Source organism: Palaemon carinicauda, chromosome 35, assembly GCF_036898095.1.
Source record: "Palaemon carinicauda isolate YSFRI2023 chromosome 35, ASM3689809v2, whole genome shotgun sequence".
NCBI classification, from domain to species: Eukaryota; Metazoa; Arthropoda; class Malacostraca; order Decapoda; family Palaemonidae; genus Palaemon; species Palaemon carinicauda.
Genome location: NC_090759.1, coordinates 9,511,312 through 9,518,811, shown reverse-complemented (window position 1 = coordinate 9,518,811; position 7,500 = coordinate 9,511,312).

Here is a 7,500-nt window from a genome sequence, read left to right as displayed (position 1 = left end):
ATTTCTTTCCTGCCAAGCTGAGCCTAATTTATTTCCCACTTATACCGCAAAGTCTACTACATGATACAAAAACATAAATAAATACATACTATTATTGATCATTTGCATGGGTGTCTCCACGTATGGGCAAGATGTGGTTCTGTGTGTATACAATATACAACCAAAACAAGTGCAGCTGTTTCTAGTCCATTGCAGGACAAAGGCCTAGACATGTCAATTTATGTGTAAGGTTTGGCCAGTTTTCATCAACACGCTGGCCCATGCGGATTGGTGATGGTGGAAAATTTTCGTCTGCTCGCTCAGAGCAAACAACCATGTATGGGTGGCCCTGAATAGTACAGCTTTCCGGATAATGGTGATACTCAAACCCTTTCACTACGTTAAGGTATCCCTACTCAGAAAGGGTATATATATATATATATATATATATATATATATATATATGCTTTATTCACTACACAAATGCAGGCAACAACAAATGTTATCGACTTCGAGCACGAATAATTGCAAAATATAGATACACAACACTTAATAGCAAAACAGAATGGCGAGTGTCCTTATAAGTCGTATAAATAAACCTATTATTATTTCAAAATTCCACTACATGAAAAACTACCAGAAACACTCTAAAAACAAATTTCAAAGACGTGTTTAACGTCTTACTAGCATGTTAGTATAAAGATAATTACCAATGCAGATGGGAAAAAAATAAAACGACAGCATTGAAAAAAAAAAAAAACACCCGAATGCCAGTAATCTAATCAAAGAATATCAGACATACTTTGGCGCCTTCAAAAATTATAATAAAACAGAATTTAGAACCCATTTCGTATATTGCATATCGGAATACCACCAATTCAATCAAAAGAACTGTTAACATAACTAAGAAAAATAATCAGAGATTTGATATATATATATATATATATATATATATATATATACATTAATCTCACAGAATACACAACTTACTGCATAAATATCATGAAAATTCCAGTGCACACGCCACTGCCCTTGATTTCAGAGCAAACCTGACAAGTACCATGTTTCATTGCACGAAGGAGAGTGACCGAAAAAGATTACCCTGGCAGCTTTAGCCTAATGGACCATTTAATCAGAACATATGAAAAAAAAGTGGTTACAACCGACCCTCGGGTTATGCTTATTTCCTCGAAATTCGTGTTTTTACAGAGTTAAGCAGATAGGCAGTCGGAGTGAAAGAAGTGGAAACATAAAAGATAAATTAAGTTATGGGGATGACTAAGTTACTGGTATTACAAAACTGTACAGAATTTGCTAGCTGGAAGATATAAAGAACAGGTCGAATAAAAAGGAAGAGGCACAGGCATCGCGAGGTACAGACTGCGTTAATTCAAAAACATCATACGCCTAGCTGCTAAAAATTCTACTGCGCAAACTCAAGCACATCATAGACCTAGCTGCTAAAACTTCTACTACGCAAACTTAAGCACATCATAGGCCTTGCTATTAAAACTTCTACTCCGCAAACTCAAGCACATCATAGGCCTAGCTGCACAAGCTTCTGGTGCGCAAACTCAAACACATCATACACCAAGGTGCACAAACTCAAACACACCATAGGCCTAGCTGCACAAGCTTCTGGTGCACAAACTCAAGCACATCATAGGACTAGCTGCACAAGCTTCTGGTGCGCAAACTCAAACACATCATACACCAAGCTGCACAAACTCAAACACACCATAGGCCTAGCTGCACAAGCTTCTAGTGCGTAAACTCAAGCACATCATAGGCCTAGCTGCACACGCTTCTGGTGCGCCAACACAAACACATCCTGCCCCTAGCTGCACAAACTTAAACACACAATAGACCTAGCTGCACAAGCTTCTGGTGCACAAGCTCAAGCACATAATAGGCCTAGCTGCACGCTTCTGGTGCGCAAACTCAAACAAATCATGGGCCTAGCTGCATACGCTTCTGGTGGGCAACCTCAAACACATCATACACCAAGCTGCATAAACTCACACACACCATAGGCCTAGCGGCACAAGCTTCTGGTGCGCAAACTCAAGCACATCATAGGCCTAGCTGAACACGCTTCTGGTGCGCAAGCTCAAACACATCATAAGCCTAGCTACACATGCTTCTGGTGCGCAAACTCAAACACACCCTACGCCTAGCTGCAAAAACTCAAACACATCATACACCAAGGTGCACAAGCTTCTTGTGCGCAAACTCAAGCACATCATAGGCCTAGCTGCATAAACTCAAACACACCATAGGCCTAGCGGCACAAGCTTCTGGTGCGCAAACTCAAGCACATCATAGGCCTAGCTGCAAAAACTCAAACACATCATACACCAAGGTGCACAAGCTTCTTGTGCGCAAACTCAAGCACATCATAGGCCTAGCTGCACACGCTTCTGGTGTGCAAACTCAAACACATCATAAGCCTAGCTGCACACGCTTCTGGTGCGCAAACTCAAACACATTATAAGCCTAACTGCACACGCTTCTGGTGCGCAAACTCAAACACATTATAAGCCTAACTGCACAGGCTTCTGGTGCCCAAACTCAAACACATCCTAAACCTAGCTGCACAAACTCAAACACACCAAAGGCCTAGCTGCACAAGCTTCTGGTGCACTAACTCAAGCTCATCATAGGCCTATCTGCACATGCTTCTGGTGCGCAAACTCAAACACATCATAAGCCTAGCTGCACAAACTCAAACACATCATACACCAAGCTGCACAAACTCAAACACACCATAAGCCTTGCTGCAAACGCTTCTGGTGCGCAAACTCAAACACATCATAGACCTAGCTGCACAAGCTTCTGGTGCGCAAACTCAAACACATCATACACCAAGCTGCACAAAATCAAACACACCATAGGTCTAGCTGCATAAGCTTCTGGTGCGAAAAACTCAAGCACATCATAGGCCTAGCTGCACACACTTTTGGTGCGCAAACTCGAACACATCATAAGCCTAGCTGCATAAGCTTCTGGTGCACTAACTCAAACACATCATACACCAAGGTGCACAAACTCAAACACACCATAGGCCTAGCTACACAATCTTCTGGTACGCAAACTCAAGCACATCATAGGCCTAGCTGCACAAGCTTCTGGTTCGCAAACTCAAAACACATCATAAACCAAGCTGCACAAACTCAAACACACAATAGGTCTAGCTGCACAAACTTCTGGTGCGCAAACTCTAGCACATCATAGGCCTAGCTGCACACGGTTCTGGTGCCCAAACTCTAACACATCCTACGCCTAGCTGCACAAGCTTCTGGTGCGCAAGCTCAAGCACATCACAGGCCTAGCTGCACAAGCTTCTGGTGCGCAAACTCAAGCACATCACAGGCCTAGCTGCACAAACTTCTGGTGAGCAAACTCAATGTTAAACTAAAGTTTGTAGAGAGTTCAAATGTTCACTCCCCATGTCTCTTCGCTTAGTCTGTGGACTTAAAATGGACATTTTCAACCCAACCGCAAATTTAAAGGCTCAAGAGGTCGCCCCATAATCGGAGAATTCTAAATATTTGTTGTGCAAAATAATTTTGGACAAAGTAAATAATCTAATCTTTAAATTTATTGATGAGACTAACGAATTGGGCTAGATTTAAATGACCAAGTTATGAATATTTAACATTTCCCGATTATTATATCATTAACGGATATCTTTCTGCTTTTTTTTTTAAATTGTCTTTATGAATAAGCAAATTCATCGAATACCCAACATAACTCAAAAGGCCTACGTTTCTTTCACCGCCTTTTTTCAAATCTTTGTTTTAGGTAAACAAAAGTCAAACACGAGGAAATTTGGGTTATTATTATGATGATTATTATTATTATTATGATTATTATTATTATTCGCTACGATAAAACCCGAGTTGGAAAAACAGGATGTTATAAGGCATACGCCTTTAACATGGAAAATAGCCCAGTGAGGAAAAGAAATAATGAAATACACTACATATGAAAAGTAACAAATATGAAATGTAAAACATTTTAAGATCTGAAACAATGTTAAAATAAATACAGACTTCTGTCAACTTTTCCCGCGTAAATACACATTTTGCAAGTTTGAATTTCTGAATTTGTAAGAAATCAACTTCAGCAACTTGTATCTTATACTAATGTAAATTGGCATGCCTATAACCAAGCAAAAGACTTAAAACTTTCATTTTTACAGAAGTAACAATGAAATTAAATCAATGCCTGATCTCCCCGGACAGTACCATCCTCTCCGTAATACTAGGTATGCAGTTAATTCTCATCGTCAGGACTTCTCCATCATGAGGCTCAATACTACATATTACTCTTGAAGTTTTATCCCAGCCGTAACTAAGTTGTGGAATGATCTTCCTTATCAGGTAGTTGAGTCCGTAAAACTTCAAAAGTTCAAACTTGCAGCAAATGTTTTTATGTTGAACAGGCTGACATAGGTATTTTTCATAGTTTCTGTATGACATATCAGTTTTGATGTTGTTAATGTTTTTAAACTATTTTATCTTAATTTTTTCTCATATCGTTTATTTATTTCCTTATTTCCTCCCTTCACTGGCCTATTTTTCCTTGTTGGAACCCTTGGGCTTATAGCATCTTGCTTTTCCAAATAGGATTGTAGCTTAGCTAATAATAATAATAATAATAATAATAATAATAATAATAATAATAATAACAGCATAATAGACCTAACCACTTCTTTCTTCTTTAAACGGAACTTAATTATCAAAGTTAGTTTTATTCGACCCATTACTGCCAAAGACGGAACAACTAATTTGTTGGGTAATCTCCTGACCCGTTCTCTGTCTGACCTTGGCCCTGCATTTGGAAGCCCACTGGATTTGAGGTCAACATATGCGCAATACGCAAGAAAATGTCCTGGTCTAGTTGAGAGAGAGAGAGAGTATTTTGAAAGTCAATTTCAAAATTGAGCAATATGAGAGAGAGAGAGAGAGAGAGAGAGAGAGAGAGAGAGAGAGAGAGATGGGGGTACTTTAAAAGTCAATTTCAAAATTGAGCAATATGAGAGAGAGAGAGAGAGAGAGAGAGAGAGAGAGAGAGAGAGAGAGAGAGATGGGGGTACTTTAAAAGTCAATTTCAAAATTGAGCAATATGAGAGAGAGAGAGAGAGAGAGAGAGAGAGAGAGAGAGAGAGAGAGAGAGAGAGAGAGATGGGGGTACTTTAAAAGTCAATTTCAAAATTGAGCAATATGAGAGAGAGAGAGAGAGAGAGAGAGAGAGAGAGAGAGAGAGAGAGAGAGAGAGAGATTGAAAATCCATTCAAACAAACGTCCAACTATACATCGGCCGAACACTAGATATAAGCAAGTGGGTTAGACATGAGCCCTCGTCATCCGAAATGAATTTCAGTAAAAAAATAAAACTTTTCTTACCAAACAAGATGGTCTTATCTTAATACACTACATTAAATTGGTCTGGTGAAATGAAAGAAAAGAGGGGTGTACCCATGTTAAGACGATCCAGTGAACAGGCATATTTATCTTTATCATATTTAATAAGCGTTCAATTGGGCCCCACAGAGTGAAGGGAATGCTCATCCCTACCTTGACTACTACTGTGTTATTTTTCAACAAATACAAATTGATTGATTGAAAGAACAATGGTTCGTTCAAACCTCTACCCGTTAAATTGGTGACCAAGTGACAACTTATTTATTTATCTATTTATTATTATTATCATTATTATCAGCGAAGCTACAACCGTAGTTGGAAAAGCAGGATGCTATAAGCCTAAGGGCTCCACAGGGAAATATATATACACGCACGCACGCACGCGCACACACACACACACACATATATATATATATATATATATATATATATATATATATATATATATATATATATATATGCATATATATATAATAACTGCTGCTACTATTATTATTATTATCGAAGCTACAACCCTAGTTGGAAAAGCAGTATGCAATAAGCCCAAGGGCTCCAACATGGAAAGATAGCCGTGATAAAAGGAAATAAGGAAATAAATAAACTAGAACAGAAGTAATGAACAATCAAAATAAAACATTTCAAGAACAGTAACAACAGTAAAAAGATACCAAAAGTTTTGTTTTACTTTGTCTAATATGGCATAATCGTTGTAATCTCAATCCAGCTAAATTGAATATCAAAGCCATTCATGAACTTATAGCGGAAAAGAATAAGAAAACACAAAAACATCTGCCGCCTTTGTAAATGTCCTGATGACTTCACTCACACCCCCCATTGAGCAACATGATATGATGATGGATTTAGATCAACAAGGCCAATTATGTGCCCGAGTGTTCCTCCTCCCACTCCTTCCTCGGTGAAATCCACGAACCTTTATCTGAATAGCGGAATACCTTTATACATATCATAGGTAACGACATCGACCAAGAAACAGTACAGAAGCCAAATCAGTTATGAATTCCTGGCGTTAATTCAGAAAAGATCTACGAGGGCTGAGTCAAGCGCCGTGACGTTCCTAGTACCGTGCTACCACCACAATGCCCTACATATAGTCGTATAAAATTAATGTCTCATACGGCCCTTTCCTCTGGTCATTCTTTAGTCAGACCCGTCCCCATTCAGTCCATGGGTACAGTCTTTTTTTTATTGCGCAATGACATCCGACATTATGCAAGTGGTTAGTCATGGACTACAGGTTTCGAAATGACCGAAAGCACGCTTTAATTGATCAAGGACGAGCATTTTCTATTTCGCACCCACCTACTTTCACCCAATGTTAGAATTTGTTTGAAAGATATTCTAAATTTTCGGCCTTTTTAGAAACAGCACAGACTCTTGTCTAGAACTCCTTGACTTCAAATTGCAACGATAGATGGTGAAAGGAGCCTTTCAGAAGAAAGTGTGTGGAAGGAGTGTTTGCACATGTTCTGCGAAACAAGCGAGCCATCTCATCGCTTGTCATTTTGAGCCATCCCCAATGCTGCTTCGTACACTGTTGTAATCTGTTGACTGGTTGCCCAAATTCATCAACAAGTGAACCTATACCAGCAGCTGTGAAACCCACTTGGTCGGAGACCGGCTTTTAGAGCTTTTAAAACGAGGATATAATCGATCATAGGATGATAAAAGCCATTGGCCAAATACCAGGCATTGTGCATTGTCAAGGGAAGCCCGGGTTCTCATATGGATTCGAAAGAAAAGATAGATTTACACCTACTGCGTATAGACACTTTTAACTGACGCGTGATTTTGTTGGACAGGCTGACATACAAGTCTCTTTCTATATGTTATTTATGCAAGAGCAATTCTAATGTTGTTGTTAATCTTAAAGTGTTTTATTTTAATTGTAAATTACTTCTTTTGTAGTTTATTCACATACATATTTCCTTTTATCACGGCTATTTTTCACTGTTGCAGCCCTTGGGCTCCTTATACCATCCTGCTTTTCCAACTAGGACCGTAGCTTAGCTAATAATAATAATAATAATAATAATAATAATAAGTAACAACAGCAATAATAATGATAATAATA